General features: G+C 31.8%; 1 long non-coding RNA gene and 2 pseudogenes across 1 annotated transcript; 2 read left to right on the top strand and 1 right to left on the bottom strand.

Moving 5' to 3' along the window:
• Positions 1-3,795: 3,795 nt before the first annotated feature.
• Positions 3,796-4,566, bottom strand: LOC120157571. Its single transcript, XR_005519150.1, has 2 exons — positions 4,458-4,566; positions 3,796-4,140 (listed from the first exon to the last, which is right to left on the bottom strand). It is a non-coding gene; the product is annotated as an uncharacterized LOC120157571 (long non-coding RNA).
• Positions 4,567-6,682: 2,116 nt separating this feature from the next.
• Positions 6,683-7,249, top strand: LOC120157576 (annotated as a pseudogene).
• A 2,766-nt stretch (positions 7,250-10,015) lies between these two features.
• On the top strand, positions 10,016-12,596 carry LOC120157547 (annotated as a pseudogene).
• The last annotated feature ends 8,384 nt before the right edge of the window (positions 12,597-20,980 follow it).

Below are 20,980 nucleotides of genomic sequence, written 5' to 3' on the forward strand. Positions count from 1 at the left end.
CAAAAGTTGGTTTAATTTTTGAGTTACATATGAGGAATATAATTTTGAAGTTAAAGATGGTTTATATGGATATAAATTGGTTTAAGCATGTTTATATGAGTTGAGAACATGAAAGGGGATGAAATATGAAGCATTTGAGTTGATTTGAGTAGATTTTCGGGATTAAAAATGAATTCTGGGCTATGTGCATCGATGCATATTCAATGTGCACCGGTGCATCAAGGGTAAATCTCCAAAAATTGTTCAGTGTGTATTGATGCACAGGAAGTGCATCGATGCACCTCTTAAAAATGGAAACATCGAATGCAATTAATGCATCGATGCACTTCAAGGGGAATTGAAATAAATCTTTCTTTCGGTCTAAGAAATGATAGATTAGCGTATATTAATTGAATACTAATATGTATCAAAGTATGATTATATAGATATCGAGCACGAACAAGTCCCAAAACGATTATCAAGTTATGATTAGATCGCAAGAGAGGAAATTATAAAAATGGATTAGAACTTAGTGAGGCCAATGTGAGTGCATATGATTATAGTATATGATTATAGTATATGATTATATGGAAATTAGACTTGCGATAAGTCTATTTTCATGTTCTGAATTTATGAATGCATGAAAATAAGTATAGTTGATAGCCGTTAGTATGTGAATATGTATTGTTATGTTCTTTTCCATGTGATATGATTTATGTGATGATGTGACTCTGTGATATAAGTTATATGATTATAAACTATGTAAATAATAATAACTTATGTAATGACAAGAGAAAGTGATATAAGCTATGTGGTATAGATATAAATGATTTATATGAACATGTAATATAAGTGATGTGATGAGGATCTATGTTTTTATATGTCTATGAGAAGTATGTGATGTATATATGAGCTATGCGATCCTATGAGAATATAAAAAGAGATATGTGAACATGTGAATTATATGAAAAGTGATATGAATTACATGAAAAAAAGCCATATGTCTACATGTATATGTGAAAGAAGCTATGAGCTTATATGAACATGTGATATGAAAATGTATAGTGAAATGAGATAAGTGAAAATGCCCATGTTAAGTGTATTGAGAGCTAGAGGTATAGTTGGCATGCCAAGAGTTGAGGGTCTACGCGGTCTTTCGGGATATAGTGGTCCTTCGGGACATAGTGGTCCTTTGGGACATCTACGTGGTCCTTCGGGACAAATTCTACGTGCCCCTAGTGGGAATTATACGAGCTGTGGTGACAGCATAGTGCACAACCTCAATAGACTCACATATCTACAGTTCTCACATGTGTACATAGGCTAATAAAGAAATAACAACAAACATATTACATGTGATTTGTATGCTTTTATGCTATGAATTGTATTATATGATTTATATGATGATATGTGGATTGTATGATTAAATGAGTAAAATGTTGGTTAAAATGCTAGGTATAAGAGAAAATGTATGAAGTAAGATAAATAATATTGATATTGATAATGAAATGAGGCTAATGATGGAAATGATGAGTATATATGTGTATATATGTTCTTACATGTAATTATATATTGCATATGTGTTATAGGGATTTGTTACATGAATAAGGGTATGATTGATAAAAGTAATAGTTCATGCATGATTATAAGTTATAGTTTACATTATATGTTTATTTGTCTCACTAAGTCATAGACTTAGCGTGTGATTGTTTCACACGTAGGTATAGAATCGAGAAGAGAAGCGAAGAAGAGCAATACAGGTCAGCATCTCTCTTACAAAAATTTCATATCAGAAAATAGATAATTTAAATGTGTTTGGTTATTTTGAATATAGTTGACATGTACTAATTGATTGAGTTGAAAATGCTCTGATTGATTTTGGTTATTTTGGTCGCTTTATGTAAATAAACCGCTTTTATTTTAATGAAAGTTTTAAATTTTCTTTGAATTTTCTCAAGAGTCAAAGTTTGAAAAGTCAATATGACACCTCAGACTCGTATTCCGGTCGGGTACGGGTTAAGGGTGTTACAAAATAATTAAGGAACTAACCTTAACATTATACATTTCTACAGACTACAAAAACATGGAAACAAACTCCTCTTCTATTAATTTCAACTAACCAAAACTTCATGTAGTTTTTTTTATTATGTTTATAAATTTGTATTAAAATAAATTTCATAAAATATGATGGTTTCCAAAGTATTTATGCATTGAACCAAACAACTAATTATAATAATTTTAAAATTATATTTGATTTGATTCGATGATATATTTAAAACATAAAAAACTACATTTTTTCAAATATTATTTAATTTTTTTACTACAATAGCAAAATACACAATTTTCATTTTTATGTTTCATATTTTTTTCATTCCTCTATCAAATTCGTTCGGTATGTCAGATTGTTAAGTCTTCATACTTCTTCTTATTCTTCTTCAAGTTTACTCTTATGATCCTCAACTATCGACTTTATTACTTCCTTTACCTACTCTTCCTCATCTGAAAACGAGCTTGAATCCCAATTGTCGAAGTCAGAGTCGGAAGACCCAAAAATAAAGATCGAAATCACAAAAAAAAATTCCACATATAAATGATTTTTAATAACTCAAAGAGAATGTGAGGAGAAAGACTTGTGAAGCCCTAATTATAGAAGTCCTCTTACACTAACAAGCGCGATATTTAATAGACCTCGCTTTACACGAACGCGAGGTCCATGGGATTCCTAACTTGGAAAGATATTTAATAAATAAATAAATAATACCTTCATATTTGTCCATCAATAATTGAATGCATGCCTTCGATCAAGCCTCAATAATCCTGCCATAATAACCGAATAATGGAATAGATAAGAGAAAGAAACTGAAAGAGAGAAATATTTATGGAGTAAGGTGTGATGACTTTGGTTGAAGGGCCCCTATTTATAAGAGTCCTCTTTCCGAAGCAAATTTAAAGGAACATTGTGTTATACAAAACACGAGATCCGTTGAAAAGATGAGTATTTAGATAAAACTCATGTTTAATAGGACGGGAGGTCCTAGAATCTAATTTCAAATTTCAAATTTTTTTAAAACGCGATAAATATTAAGATGTTTCAATATCTCAATATCTCGGAGACCTCGCAGTCTGCGTAACATGAGGTATTTTTTTGAAATATTAAATTGTATTCTAGGAAAAGTGTTTTCATGTTGGAGGAGTCTCACGGCCTATAGATCGCGAGGCTTTGACACACGTTTTGTAAGATGCGAGGTAATCCTATGTATGCAGTTTGAATGTATTTTTCTCATTAATATGTTTAGGGTTACTATTCCAATAAATGATTTTTTTTGGAATTTTATATAATAATGCCAAAAATATGTCCACCATGATCAACCCCATGCCATGGAGTCTTTAACAATGACCCCTGTAGCAGTGGCTAGCGCCATCAACATTGACATTTGATGGAGTCTGACACTGCCTTGCTCCGGCGGGGGAAGAAGCAGACGGCAAGTACGAGGATATTTCAATTATTTAAATATTTAATTTCTTTATTACATATTTTAAATTAATTATTAAAAACATATTAAAATATTTTTATTATTACATTAAAACTTAATAAAAAAATATGTACCATAAAAACAAAAACTTAATAAAAGATTACATAATTTTAATCAAGTGAAAATAATTCAATGCATAATAATCCAACCTAGACTTGGATTTAAAAACCAAAATCGATGCTAATCCAACTGCGGGCAGTTCCTCCTATTAACCAAAATCATTTTGGTCTAACACAAGCAGTTCCTCAACAACAACATTATATCAATAATTCACAATTGCTAAGGAATCAAAAACCCTTTTGCTAAATATAGGACCATGGAATGTCGTATACAATACAAAACTAGTGGAAAGCAAGACTATCATGGTGATGATATGGCTAAGGTGAGATGGTTATTTTGGTAACTATGGACACAGAGTTATACAGTGTTTGATCATCTTAATTTGCATTATCCTAAATCATTCATTTATATACATTTTTTTCATCTACTTCAACTCATTACCTGATTCGACCTCCTCTTCCAGTTCAAATGCATCAACCTCTGCAAAATATGCTCTTTGTTTGTCGATGAAATCTTGGGGCAAATCATGCTTGGAAGCATTTATCTCAGCCTTCACTCGGCGTTGCTTCTGTAGTGACAATGCAATACGGAAGAAAAAAGCTCAAACAAGACAAATGCATTTTTACATGAGTTAACGCAAAAGCAAACATCAATATTTAATAACTAATAGTAATAATATAACTAAGCAAGTTACAGATTGTAAAGTTGAATGATATCGCTGTTTAGCTTCCTGAAAGCATGCTTCATTCAGATTTTAAATTAAACTCCACTCTATAGATGTGTGTGAAAACCAAGACTACTCTAAATACAGAGAAGTGTCGCCTCAATTCCTGAAGAAATAGACAACAAGTTCATATAGTATAGACACTAACAAAATTTCCTGACATTTAATGCTTCAACAACAGAAAATGTAAACATTTTGGAGAGATTGATTTGATGAAATGAAAGAGGAATACTCCATTGCCGCAGCACTTATCTGTACCACAGTCACTCCACATCCCCCACAATCAAGACAAGGGAGAGGAATGTATAGATATGTATCATTATTCAATACATAAGATCAAACTATTGGATTCTATATATGCGAATCTGAAAAATTTTATAGAGCTTTTTAAAGGTTGTCTTAATGAAGGCCCCAAACCCCAAACCAAAGATCAATAGCATGGTTATCCATTGAACACAAATCAAATTAAGATATTGGAAGTTCTAAGCGAACCTTTTTGTGTGGCATTAGGCATGATTGGATATACCAACATCACCATCTCCATCCTTTTCCCTATATTAAAGAGAAGAAGTAATAGTCTTGGCGGAGGTAAAGTTCGACCTTTTATGTTCCAAGATTTGAGGTGAACAATCATTCCTGAAGCGATCAAAGAACCTTGGATTGGAAAATATCATGGCTTAAATTGGAAACAGCTATTAAAAAAACAAGGGAAACACAAGCATCTAAAGTAAAAATGTTTTTAAAGGGAAAAATCGTCATTCATTCTTATCAGACACTATCTCCTTCAAGATTCGGTTAAGAAAGGAAAATGGTCGATATACGAATGAAATTGGATGCAAAATGACCATTAGTAAATCATTTTAACAATTACTGCAGTCATTTTTCTTTCTACTGTCCAATATATGATTATGAACATATGGTCAAGGTATCAAATGTACAAAACATTTGGTGCATTTTATTGATCAAAATAGTGGAGTCCTCATCTTATAGACATTGCCTAAAAACTAACCACAACAGAGTAGGGCGAATGCTTAACAAATCTTCCATCATTTATCATCTATCTAATGTTTTACGACTGCCTACAAGTTAGACCAATGAGATCCGATTTGACTGCATTGAAGTCTAACATACCAACACATTTTAATTATCATTTTCTTCTTCTTGGCGATTTTGTTCCTTCCATTCTTACCTCGAATTCCCCAGAAATGCAAGCTTCAGTTTCTCAAAATGTCTTTTAATTGGGTTGGCGGGAAAATTCAGTTTTTTATTGGGCCATGAAAGCCAAACATCTCAATAAATAGTGTTTGATTGATGATTTTGGGTTTTAAAATGGGCCCTTAATCAAATTGGGGATTCCCCTCATCAAAATGTATATTTAAGGTTAATAATTGACTGATCTAAAGATTAGAGTGAGCTGATTTTAAGCACCGACCCACATGGTGGCATTCATATGCTTAAAAAGTTGTAAAGAATACAAGATATCTTTTTAATATTGGACATGGAATTAAATATTTATACATCTACTTCTTTATTATAAGAAGCTAACTTTTTTTTTTAGGAAAAATACCTTTGGATTCAATTAACATGTAGGTTTTATAAAATTATTTTGAGTATTTATTCTTTGGAGTGAAAAGTTCAGAAAATGACTTACGAAAAATCAAATCGTAAGTTATTTTTCAGAAAATGTAAAGTAAATTATGATCAGAAAATGTTTCACATTGACTAATCAGTTTTCCTCTAACCAAACACTGAAAAATAATAATAAATGTTTTACGCAAAACAAACGGGCTCTAAGCATAATTAATAAAATAAATTCGAATTTGAAAGTAACTTACTTATCCACTCGATTCTTGAAGTGATTCAAAGTGCTCCATCACTACCCTTCCTGAGGAAACTTGAAGAGAACTGGGCAACAGTGGAAAGGATCCCAATCCAAAAGCATTATCAAATTAAAATAAAAATTCAAAGTCAAAACATGTGAAAACTTACGCCTTGGTGGATTAAAACCAACTTAGTCTTTCGTTTTTTTATCTTCATCAGTAGTATTATATCAATAGCGGTAGGTGGATCAGTAAAAAAAAAATGCAGTCCAACAAACTAAAAAAAAGAAGTTGAAATATTTAAGCAGACATTTTTCCCACCTTAGAAACTGATGAAAGTGGCCCACAGCATCCAATCTGGGCACATGTCGAAACAAAGAAAGTGAAACATTAGCAGGTACCCATAAAACCACACAGGTGAAAGCCTCTTGTTTAACCTTATCCAATGTTCCCAAAAAAGTGAAAACTCAAAATCCAGGGGCCACCTCAAACATTTTGCAAATCCCTCCATTTAATCTATAAATAACCCTAAAATCCCCCCCCTTCATCTTCCAATCCGACTACTAATTTCTTCTGATAGCAAGTAAAAAGCAAAGGGGTCGAAGATGGAGGCAGTTCAGACCTGGGTCTCAAATCACAAGCTCACCAGCATTGGTCAGTTTAACCCCTTTCACATCCCTTTGCATTGTTCTAGCTTTTTTTTCAATACATAATATGGTGCAATGTTGGGTGTTGCAGGAGCAATCTGGGCATCAGCTGTTGGGGCATCACTGGCTTATAATACTTTTACTGGCGCAAAGACTCCCTGAAGCCAAGCCTAAGGCTAATACATGCCAGGATGCACGCACAAGCCTTGACACTGGCGGTGCTCTCGGGTGCAGCGGCTTACCATTACTATGAAAAGAACACCGGCAGCAGTAGCAGCAAGCAAGAAGCTGTCCACCGCTGATTAAAACAGATTTCTTATGTATCTGTGACAAATCAGTATGTGGTCTGGTGATGATGACGAAAAATGTTGGAATAAGTTGATGTTATGTGCTTTTGTTGTTGTCTATGATGCCATGTTTCAAGTTTGTCCATCTTCAAAAACTGCTGCCATTGCCACCTTTTTCATCTCTCCCCCATGGGCCAAATGTCTGAAATTAGCTTTAATATAAACTAAAAAGTATAAGATGTATTTTACAGTCAAAAATTGCAATTAACATATCCAAATTATATTAAAATTCACATCCTTTTCTTATTAAATAAAATATTGAAAATATTTATATTTTATGCCCAAGGCCCAATGCGTTTGAAGACCAAATGACGAACAAAATCCTCTGTTCCTTTTTGTGACCCCCCAATATTTTATTTACACGTGTAATTTTTATTTCACAGCAAAATCAATGTAATCTTTCAAAAAGATTTATTTTCTCATTTTACTTCATTTCTCAACTTCAAACTTCAGAAAAAACCCGCAGAAATGACCATTGAACCAGATGATTCATGGTATCTTTGATCTTCCTTAACTTCGCAATCATACTGTATGATTTCTATTCGAGCTTTCGTTTCATCACCAATATATTCAAATCTTTCTCGGTATTTTTGTGTGTATATTTTGCGTTTCTTCCTCTGCAACAATAAAGGAAATCTGCAGAAACAGCGAGGGAACTTCTAACGCAACCGCCGAAAATCAATCGATAACCGAAGATCATTTAAACATGTCGTTTTAGGAACTGAAAACAATGATCAAGATTGTTTCTGTGGGTTTCGTTGCAGACAAGGCATATTCTATGGGTTTAAAGGTTGAAGCAGAAGTAAAATAAGAGAATCTTTTTAAAAAATTACATGAGTTTTGCTTTGAAATAAAGACTACACGTGTAAAAAAGATATTGGAGGGGCATAAATAGGGTCACAGAGAGAGGGGCAGAGGAATTATTTTCTCTCAGCTCGTATCTATTTCTAATTAAATTCGCTGCATTCACCATCACATTTTAGGTAAGAGACTAATTTCACATTGAAAAAAAAGACATTAAAATTTATAAGGGTAACGTTGTACATTTTACCATACATATTTTTTAAAAAGAGCATAATGATTCTATGATATTAACAATTTAATTTTACACCAAATGTTTCCGTATGTAGCGTAGATAAGGTGAAGATCTGTAATAATAATCTATGATAGAGAAAGTTACGAGATTAAATACGAAATAATCAATAAATTTGAATTTTTCTATATTATTTGAAAGGAGGATAATCAAGATGGGTGTGATGGAGAAAACCCCATACAATCATTATACGCTCAATATTGAAATTCTGATTTTTCTTCAATTATAACATATTACACTTGATTTAATCTAATTTAATGTGAAATTATCATTTTACCCTTAATGAAACATGATAATTTCAACTTGTCATTGCATTATCATCCCTTTTAATATTTCAAAGTCAAATATGAACAGATAAAAAATTACTTTCCACCTTTGCTCTTGTAAATTTTCAAAAACTACAATTTAGTCACTAAATTTTCTAATTTCAGCTAAATATATAAAATCAACTTCAATTCCAATAATCCACATTAAATTTCACTGTTATAAAATTTGGAAATAATATTTTTAACATTTATCTATCATCTTTCAAATTTTCGTAAAATTCCGGTTCAATCCGATTATCCGATTTTCTTTCAGGCTTTATTGTTTTATAGCTTTTAACACAAATTCCGAGTCAAAATTCTGATTCTCATGGAAATATCATTATTGGTGTTGAACTATTCATTTACGGGTCAAAATACCTAATTTTTAAAAATTACCCTTTTGGTCCCTAAAAATTTCAAACTTTCTACTTTGGCCTCTAAACTTTAAAAAATTATATTTCGGTCATTAACCAAAATTTAGTGTATTACATAAATAATCACGTCTTTCAAAACTGCAGTTAATTGGACACACCTTTAACGTACATAACGCATCCAGTTATAAAATAAGTGCTATTTTCATAAATATCTTTTTTGGTGTCATTTCATGCAATAATGTAAAAATGTATTGCTTTCTTTTTTAAAAGGAAATTGGATATCATTAAAAACTCCCTCATAATTTGATCAAGCCGGAGTTCGATCCAATTAAAAATTGGGCCTCGTTAGAAATGTATTACTTGTAGGGATGGCAACTCAACCCGAATCCGACGGGTTCCGACCCGACCCGATCGGGTCGGATTTTTAAAAAAAAAAATCGGGTTCGGGTCGGGTCGGGTTTAGGGTGAAAAAAATCCGACCCGACCCGACCCGAAAATATATATAATTTTATCCTATATATTTAGGGATAATTACAATAATGTCCCTCCATATATTATTTTTTTCAATTAAGTCACTGTTTTCATTGAATAAAATTTTTTTTATTATTATTTCGGGTCGGGTCGGGTTTCTAAGTCATATTCGGGTCGGGTCGGTGAAACCTTAATTTCGTCGGGTCAGGTCGGGTCACGGGTGAAAAACCCTTTCTTCTCGGGTCGGGTCGGGTGGCCCAAAACCCGACCCGACCCGACCCATTGCCATCCCTAATTACTTGTGTGAAAATGCTCACAATTTCGGTGGTTAAAATAATAAAATTGAAATAAAAATGGGTTAAAGTAGTATATGACGAAAATCAATGGACTGTATTGAAAATATAACATACATCTCTATTTATAAAAAAAATTATTAATTATTGTCGTTACTGTTTTATTTTTCCAACTTTATACCAACTGCAAAGCGTTACTTAAATCTTTATTTTGTTTCTCAATTTAATCATTAATGTTTTCCCTTATAGTTTTATTTATTTCCGTTTTTCGTTCCTTCTAAAATAGCATTAATATATACCAGAATGACGGAAATAACCTTCCCAGTCGATATATATATTATCGTCTTTCGAAATTTCAGTCATAAAACTCAAATTCCTTTTTCCAGTAAAAACTCCATTAATGGCTCTTCCAATTGACATTGAAGCTCTTGACAAAGCCTTCTCAGGTTCATTCAACTACTTTCTCCAACTTCAATTTACATCGTCTAACTCAATGTTGTTCTTCAACAAAATTGTTTTTCCCTCTTTTGATTCTTAGTATTGCTTCCAGACTCTGGTTTCTTGACTTTGTTTGAAATTTTACTTAACAAATATGAATTTTCGTGATGTTTTCTATTTCAGATCATCGGAAATTATCAATTTCAGTATTTACGACAGATTTTTCTTATGAAATTTTATTAGTGATGGCTGTTTCCGGCAAAATATTGATGTTTTCCGTCACAAAAATCTAACAAAATAAGAAATGGGAAATAAAAAATCTGAATAACATAGCATCCTCCTTTCATATCCTTTCCAAACATCGTATAAATTATTGCATGTTAAGTTTCAATTTTATTGATAAGATCAAGTAAATTTGTGTTTGTCTTTTCAGATTTTATAAACTATTAAAAGAATATAATAATAAAACTATATTTTAACCATCCAAAATAATAAATTTATAGTTTAGTTTTTAAAATATTAATACAATATAAAAACATGTTTAAATTAATACAATATAAAATTAGATTTTGACCCCTTAATTTTTTCACCCAACTTCACCCTGAAATGTTTTAAGGCTTTCGTCCTTATATATAATGTAGTGTTAATATGATGATTGAAGCTAAGTATTTAGTTATCCTTAGAAAATTTAGAAATGATAAAATAATTAATTTTTGCAGGAATTGGAGTGGATGAGAAGTCACTAATTGATACACTATGAAAGTCAAACGATGAGCACAAAACATCCCTAAGGAAGGGGTGTCCCAAGTTGTTCATTGAGGATGAAAATGGTTTTGAGCGATCCGATCAATCTTACATAGAAAACCTCAAACACCAATTAAACCGATTCAGGGTTTATTATTATTATTATTTTATTTAAATAATAAGATTCCCGATCATCAATTGAATCTTGAGAATTAATTCAATTAATTCGATCTTGAATAATTTATGTAGAACCATAATATTTAAAAAGTTATTTCAGATTTTTTATTGGAAAACTAGAATTATATTGTCAATATTATTTTATTGGTAAGATATTTTGGTTTGTGTGCTTGGTAGGATGCTGTGGTGCTTTCGTTGCTACACCCATGGGAAAGAGATGCTCGTTTGATTGAAGAAGCAATAAGGAAGGGCCCAAAAAGCTATAACGTGGCAGTGGAGATAGCATGTACAAGATCATCTAATCAATTATTAGGTGCTAGGAAGGCCTATCATTCCCTCTTCGATCACTCCATCGAGGAGGACCTTGCCGCCCACGTTAAAGATAGTGAGCGTAAGGTAGTTTCCTAATTAATAGATTTGTCATTTTCGACTTCATTATTATTAAATATTTTTATTTTTAATATTATTTTAATAATGAAACGAGCCTGGACACCTGTGATTGTAATTGGGTATTGATTGTCCAACCCAATATGGTGAATTCCACTTTGGACCCATCAATAGTGAAAATCTCGTTCCTTTTTGCATTTTTTGTTTTTCTCTTAAATGCAGCTCTTGGTAGCACTTGTTAGTGCTTACAGATATGAAGGGCCGAATGTAAAAGAGGATGCTGCAAAATCCGAAGCTCAAATCCTTTACAATGCACTCAACAATGCCGATGAAACCAAACCACTCGATCACGAAGACGTCGTCATGATCCTCGCTACCAGGAGCAAACTACATCTTCAGGCACTGTATCAACACTACAACAAAACGTATGACAAAACCCTCACTCAGGTGCAGTTCATTCCTGTTCAGGAATCGAATTACTTGTCTGACTCAATATGTGCAGTTATATTTTTTAATTTATTATTATTTTTGTTTAGGATCTTGAAGAGGGAATTCTAAAAGATGCTATAGAATGCCTATGTACTCCTGAAGCATATTTCCACCGGGTAAGATTATTGTTTGATAAAATGATAAATTCAATTTAGATATAAATGTTGCAAACTTTTTATTGTATCTATAAATTTGTCAAGTACTATGCATAATCTAATCAAGATAAGTTAAAACAAAAGATTGTAAATGTCGGAATTCAAACTTCACACACTTTAAATATCGTTTCTTAGGGATTGATGTATGAAGCAACTGAGTTACATTCCGAGTTGAAATGACTTTTTATTTGAGCCCTAGATCTACATAGCACCATCTCCAAGTAATTGAGTTCCATTATGTGTTAGTTTCACATAAGCTTTAGCTTTAGTAAACCTCTCTTCTTTTTTCAGGTTTTGGATGCAGCTCTAGAACAGGATGCAGACGAGGAATCGAAAGGAGCAGTGAGTCGAGTGATTGTTACCCAAAAGGAGCTGCTGAGGAAGGATGGTTATGATCCTAATAAAATTCAAGATACTCTTTTGGGATTTTACAAGGATTTCATGCTTGGCTTGATTGCAAGTGGGGATATACAAGAAAACAACTCTTAGATTATTCAATTCATATATGGATTGTTCCATTGTTGTTATAATTGGTGAGCTACTAGTTCTTCTCTACAAAAGGAGTGCCTTGTGCTTGTGTAAAAGTTCTTATATACAAGCATTAATTGCTTATCTTATTTCCTTCACTATAATACTTGAGCATTCCCGGAGCGACAATATTTCACAATTTATGTTCTATTGACTTTATTTTTAATATATATATATATATACACACACATATAAGATCCAATTACATATCGTAAAACTAAGAAGTTTTACACAAATTTAAGACAATTGAGTGAGTGGAAATAAATGGTTGAGATTAATAGTAGTAAATAAAAAGAAAAGTCACTGAAATAAAACAAGAAGTTAATCTCAGTCATGTATTTTCAATCTTCCAACGGTAGTCCCTTAATGTATAATTAGACCCTAACTCTATATATATTTCTAATGTTTTTCATTCTTTAAAGAAAAACCAAAAATTCTTGTAAAAGAAAACAAGGAACATTTATTTTCTGAAACCAAACGGAATCCATTACTATTGTTTTAACCTTTGCGGATGAATCAGGTGTCGATAATAATGTTTTAACCAAAAATTCTATAATGTTTTTGTCGGCATAGTGAATAAATTTTGATTTCTTTTCAAGAATATGATAAACATATCTTATTTTACATTAATTAGCCCTTGTCTTTTATTTTATACAAAAAGGAGATAATAAAGGTTTGAACAAGAAAAAAATAAAGGTTAAGATCAGATCTCATCTAACATGTGAATAAATCTAACACTATGATATACAAATGAATCTAGCTAATTTTAATTAATTACAATTGATATTAGGTTTTTGATGAGGCTTTAAGAAGCGATGCAAATGGAGATGCAAAGAAAGCATTGACTCGACTGGTTGTAACCCAAGATGGTGAAGAAATGAAGTTGCGGGTAAAAGGAGCCGATAAGGATGTATTGGTTGGTATTTAGCAAAGTAGGAGAAATGAATGGGCAAGTATTAAGTTCCTCTAAATGCCTTCAATATCTCTTATATTTGATTTGAATGTTGTTGTTACTTCATTGACTATATCAAATGTTGTAATAATATTGCTCTTGTCTTTTCCCTAATAAATCAACTTTCATTCCTTCTATTTTTCTCTTATTGTTTATAAATTCTAAGTAGCATTTTCTTTTTCCAATAAAGAAGATTATTCATATGATTTCACCTATTATATAATTCTTAGACCCGATCAAAATGTTACGACAGAATCTCAAAGGTCATATTGATCATCCAAGTAACCTATAATACAATTTAATACTTTAAGCCAACACTTAATTATAAAAAAATGTTTAACTAAATAGATTAATAGTCTTCATATACCATATAAGTGACATGCTAGCCATTATTAAATAATACAATTTTAAAAAAATATTAAATAAAATAAAAATATATCTAAAATTTATTTTAAATCGTTCTATATCACAGTTTAAAACAATCAATAAATATGAATAACGAGATAGTTTTGTTACAAAAAATATAAAATATTTTCTGAATGTCGATTCTGTCTCAATGACTTGAATAATCTGAAAGGAAAAAAACAAAAAAGGGTCAAAGTAGAAAGCTGAATGTGGTAAAGTATTGTACAATGAACAAGCATAATCATAACCAAAGAACAATTATAATAAGTAAACACAACAACACTTAACATACAGAATATGCAGTCATGCAATAATAAGTGTACAGGCTGCTCGTGTATTCTTGCTTTCCCAGGTTCTGAGGTGTACACGTTGGTGTTGAGTGAAATTCGATTCTTATCCCAGACCCTGTTTTGTGTAGGGGTTACTCTATAAGATAGACTGAACTTTTTTATTGTTGGACGTTTTCAACGAAGGTTAGAACTGTTTCACAGTCATGTTGTACTCCCCCCTTTAAATAGGTTTAGAAAGATTTTTTAACGAGGTCATGTGCTTTGTTTTGTATGTGTTAATAGAATAATATCATATAAAACTATACTTAAAAAAAAGTGTACAGGCTAGAAAGCCCATTACTCAGGTTTACCAACCGAATTTCATCCAACTTACTACGATATTTGTCGTTTACCCTTGACAAATCTATCTAACTCTTATCCATTTCGTATTTCTGGAATATCAATATCAAATGTTATTTTACCTATAAACATAAGGGAATAAAAAAGTTATTTTACATGTTTGTTATTTTACCTAAAATTTCATTACAAACTCGAATTTTGATCATTAATTAACCTTAGACCACATTAGATACAGGAATCAATAGAACATGTATCTATTTATACCCGTGAATATAATCTCTTCAACTTCTAAAATAGAGCATGTCCTAGTCAAGAAAGATAAGGTTAATACTCAATGCTCATTCTTTTCAAAGTTGCCGATTGAGTTTCCTACAATTAACAAACCAATACCAAGAAGAAGATATAACATAGATATAAAATATACATCCAAGGAAGTAAATTGATATCATTGCACTAAGACATAACAACTTTAATGGAATTGTAGAACTTAGATCCTTAAATGACTAGAAATTGATAACTCGTGACTTAAAAAATAAAATAATAGATAAGAAGTACACAAAGTTATAAGAAACAACATGCACTACTTGTACCTCTTCAAGCAACTTTTCTTCAGGAACAAAATCACAATAGCCCTGCAAGGGATAAATTTTGGAAGCATTCGTGACTATCAACATGCCAATGAGAGGTAGTTAAATAAGAAAATAAGTAAATAAGAGAACAAAAATCAGAGTAAAGCCTACCAAACCAACTTTCACAAATAAATATCAAAAGCAAAAGTATGCTGTAAGCGTACATATGGACGGAAAAGGTCCTCCGATGGCCTACGGTTATCTAAAGTGGGTTGATCAAAATGGCCATATTGTTGCAAGCCCTGTAGTGGTCTTGAATTACTAACACTCTTAGCATAATATGAATCAGTAAATGATGTAATTGTTTATCTTGAAGATTTAAAGGTTTAAGATAGATCAATCAATAAGAATATAGAAAATCCGAGCGATGATTGCTAATTTAGAAAATGTTTAAAGAATTTTAACGTGTTTTATTAACAACTACAATAATCGTAATAAAAATAAATTAAAAACTCAACATATAATACAATTTTTGAAAATTCAACGAGAAAAATGTGAATACCTTTTAGCTCAAAGGCTACCAGTGTAATTTACCCTTAGATAATTCATTAATTATTAAAAATACAAATTCAACTCACGAACAATTCAACATACTCAAGCTCGACTGGTGAATAAATTCATACATTTTTTCTTTACTAAATTACAGCTACCAAAGGATATTATACACTCATGTTTTTCCCATTATAACCACCAATATTCGACCCATTAATCAATTTTCCGGATTTTGTTGAAAATTCTGCACCGAAAGTGCATGAAATTGTTGAAAAAAAATGAATGAAATTTGTCAAAAATTAGGCACCGAATGGTGCATGGTCAAAGTAAAAAATTAGGCAGTTAATTTTGTTGAATTTGGGTAAGGGAAAATTTCTCTTTTAGTCCCTGGACTTTAGGATATTTACAAGATTAGTCCTTAAACTTCAGTTATAAATACCCTAATTCATTTAGCTTCAAAACAATCCCAAATCATTCCAGATTTCTCCCAATACTAGAAAAATTAGAGAGTTTTCTTGAGAATTGTTTTCTCCTTTTTATCAAGAGAGAATTGTTATGGTTTATCCTTATTAGATTGAGAGATGTTGTAATTCCTATTTTCTCATAGTGAAATTCTTCTACCGTTGCCCGTGGTTTTTACCCTATATTATTTAGGGGGTTTTCTCGTAAAATTTGTGTATTCTTTATCTTCATTTTTATTTTCTCAAATTATCAGTTAAGATTTTGCTCTATCCGATGGTCGTATTCCGTAACAATTGGTATCAGAGCCAGATTAGAGTGTGTAATATCTACTTATTGTCTTTTGTGGTTGCCACCAAAAGGTGGATCCTCCAATATAAGAAAGTAAGAAGGTATTACCTATTTTTTGAAGGTTCCATAGAACTATTCACGATAGTGAAATAGTGGGAGCTATCCGTAATAGAAGCTATGACAACAAAATTTGATATTGAAAAGTTCAATGGGAGAAATTTCTCATTGTGAAAATTGAAGATGAAGGCCATCATGAGGAAAGATGGTTGTCTAGCGGATATCAGTAAAAGGTCGGTATATTTCAAAAATGATAACAAATGGATCGAAATGGACGGGAATGCTATGGCAAACTTTCATCTAGTATTAGTAGATGAAGTATTGTCAAGCATCGAGGAGAAGAAGACAGCTAAGGAGATATGGATCAAAAATAAATCCAGGAAATGCAAATTCTTGGGGTATGCTGATTGTGTAAAGGGGTATCGCTTGTGGGATCCCACTGCCCGCAAAGTGATCATCAGCAGGGATGTTATCTTTGTAGAAGATAAACTACAAAGAAAAGAAGAAGATAATAACACTGAAAAGTCAGAGACTACACAGATATATGTGGAAAAGGAGTTTGAACAATGAGATTCTTATGAAGCAGAATCAGTTCATGATGAACAAGAACCAGAGAGTTCTGAAGCTCCAACAACTCGTCAATCAGATAGTGTGAAAAGACGTCCCAATTGGCACTCAGATTATGTTTATAGAATTAAATATTGCATACTGCCTTTTAACAGAGGACAGTGAGCCATCAACATTCTAGGAGGCAATAAACAGCTCAGATGCTTCACTATGGATGATGGCGATGCAAGAAGAAATTGAAGCCCTTCATAAAAATAATACATAGGACATTGTGCCACTACCACAAGGAAGAAATCCAATTGATAACAAATGGGTCTTCAAAATCAAGCGAAATGGTAACAATCAATTTAAGAGGTATCGTGCAAGACTGGTGGTAAAAGGATATGCTAAAAAAGAAGGTATTGATTTCAATGAAATATTTTCTCCTGTGGTTCTACTAACAACAGTTCAAGTAGTCTTGGCAATGTGTGCTACATTGAACTTACATCTAGAGTAGCTAGATGTTAAAACAACTTTTCTTCATGGAAATCTTGAAGAAGAGATTTATATGCTCCAACCTGAAGGTTTTGAAGAAAAAAAAAAGAAAAACTTAGTTTGCAGGTTGAACAAATCTCTATACGGTCTAAAGCAGGCGCTGAGGTGTTGGTATAAGAGATTTGATTCCTTCATTATGTGCCTTGGATACAACAGACTTAATGCATACCCTTGTGCTTATTTCAAGAGGTTTGATGATAACAAATTTGTTATATTGTTGTTATATGTGGATGACATGTTGGTTGTAGGACCCAACAAAGATCATATTGAAGAGTTGAAGGCACAATTGGCTAGGGAATTTGAAATGAAGGACTTGAGATCAACAAACAAGATTTTAGGGATGTAAATTCACCGAGACAGAAGTAATAGGAAGATTTGGCTTTCATAAAAGAATTACTTGAAGAATATCTTATCACGATTCAACATGCAAGATTGTAAGCCAATTTCTACCTCTCTTCCTATTAACTTCAAATTATAATCCAGTATGTGTCCTAGCAGTGAAAAAGAGAGGATGTAGATGTCTCGAGTACCGTATACATCGACAGTGGGAAGTTTAATGTTCGTTATGATATGCACAAGACCAAACATTACACAAGCAGTGGGAGTGGTTAGTCGGTACATGACGAATCCAGGCAAAGAGCATTGGAGTATAGTAAAGAGGATCTTGAGATACATCAAAGGGACCTCAAATATTGCATTATGTTACGGATGATCAAATTTACTTATCAATGGGTATGTTGATTCTGACTATCTAGGGGATTTGTATAAAAGCAAATCTATTACAGGATATGTGTAACACCCCAACCCGTACCCGACCCGAATACGAGTCTGAGGTGTCACATTGACTTTTCAAACTTTGACTCTTGACAATATTCAAAGAAAATTTAAAATTTTCATTAAAATAAAAGCGATTTATTTATATAAATTGACCCAAAATAATCAAAATCGATCAGAGCATATTCAACTCAATCAATTAGTACATGTCAACTATATTCACATTAACCAAACACATTTAAATCATCTATTTTCTTATCTGAAATTTTGTAAGGGAGATGCTGACCTGTCTTGCTCTCATTCGCTTCTCTTCTTGCTTCTTTAACCTACGTGTGAAACAATCACACGCTAAGTCTATGACTTAGTGAGGCCAATAAACATATAATATAAACTATAGCTTGTAATCATGTATGAAAAATTACTGCTATCACTCATACCCTTATTCATGTAACAAATCCCTATAACATCTATGCAATATATCATTACATGTAAGAACATATACACACACATATACTCATTAACCATCATATTCATCATTAGCCTTATTTCGTTATCAATATTATTTTCGTTTATATCATTTAATACATATCCTCTTATACCTAGCCTTTTAACCAACATTTGACTTATTTAATCATATAATCTATATATCATCATATAAATCATATAATATCATTCATAGCACAAAAGTATACAAGTCACGTGTACTAAATGTTTGTTGTTATTTCTTTATTAGCCCATGTACACATGTGAGAACTATAGATATGAAAGTCTATAGAGGTTGTGCACTAATGTTGTCACCACAGCTCGTATAGATGCACCGAAGTGCCACGTAGAATTGCACCATAGTGCCGCATAGAAATGCACTGAAGTGCTATATAAGGTTGTCCCTACGTAGAAAATTCCTTAAGAATCATATACATATGCCAAGGATAAAGTATGTGTCTCAAAAGACCTCACACATGTTCCAAAGAATACATATGTCCCGAAGGACCGCGTAGACCCTCGACTCTTGGCATGCCAACTATACCCTAGCTCTCATGACACATAACATGGGCGTTATCATTTATGTCATTTCACATTTTCACATAAACACATAGTTTACTTTCACATAGCATGTATATTATGTCACATAAGTTGAATCACATATACGTATAATCACGTAGATCACTTTCACATATCACGTAGCTCATATCAACTTTTCATGTCATTTCACATTTCTTGTCACATTGCTTATATCTTATTTTTATGTCTTATCATATATATATATATTCACATGTTCATATAATCCATCATTTCCTCACCTAAATATGTATTCATATAATTCATCTTCCGATATATATATCATCTTTCCTATACTTATATTCACATCATTTATATTCCCATTCTCATAATCTCATATGTCCTGATTAATAACTTATATCATATATGTATAAAATAACTTATATCATATCATATAGCTTATACCTCCTTCTATGATATTCACCTAGATCATATCACCTCTGTCATACTTATAAACATATATCACTTCTATTATTTCATTTATACTAATCTATATATTTACCTAATTTAATTCATATAGTACCTATAACTTTTTAATATGACTCCGTAGATTTCTATCATACAACCCATATATCATAATTTTATTTAAGTATATGTATCATTCCCATTTAGCTCATCTTATATGTTTTTATTATCACTTATATTCAAGTCTCCTATTTGATATACTATTCTCATATCATCATATAGGTCAATATTATCTTGTTTCAATTCTCATTCAATGATATAATTCTATTTTACTATTTCATAAATGATCATAATACTATGTACTTGCCCAACTCACATTCTTATTGTTTATATAACCTTTACATTTGATTACTTCATTCATATCATTTCTTCTAAACTCGCTTTTTACCATATTCTCATAGTATTACCTAATGTATCCCATATCATGTACTCGCGTAGTCTTATATTCCATTTCTATATATCTCAAAGATCTTATCACATAACTTCTCTTTTATATTCATATAATTTCTTATCATATCATATAGTTTATATCATCATAACATAGCATATATTCACATCAACCATGAAATACATATACAATAACATGTCCACATATACCATAATATAACTCAGACACTCATAACAAATACATGTTCATGTTTATACTTCATGCACAATACTATAAAAAAATAGACTTGTCGCAAGTCTTATTTCCCATTAAACATCATATATAAAATAATGCACACTCACCTGGCCTCACTAGTCACTAACGCTTTTATGATTTCCTTTCTTTCAATCGAATCTTAACTTGATAATCCTTCGGGAACTTGTTCATGTTTGATATCTACATGATCATACATTGATACATATCAGTATCCTATTGATATACTCTAATCTATCATTTCTTAGACCAAAAGAAATGTCTATTTCAATTTCCCCTTGAAGTGCATCGATACACTCTACAGTGCATCGATGCATTCTTAACATGTGCATCGATGCACTACCATGTATCGATAAACACATCACCTTCGATGTTTTCATTTTAATGGGGTGCATCAATGCACTCCTTATGCATCGATGCACTAACTGCATTAGATGTTTCCATTTTTAATGGGTGCATCGAT

Source organism: Hibiscus syriacus, unplaced genomic scaffold, assembly GCF_006381635.1.
Source record: "Hibiscus syriacus cultivar Baekdansim isolate YM2019G1 unplaced genomic scaffold, ASM638163v2 tig00111273_pilon, whole genome shotgun sequence".
Lineage (NCBI taxonomy): Eukaryota > Viridiplantae > Streptophyta > Magnoliopsida > Malvales > Malvaceae > Hibiscus > Hibiscus syriacus.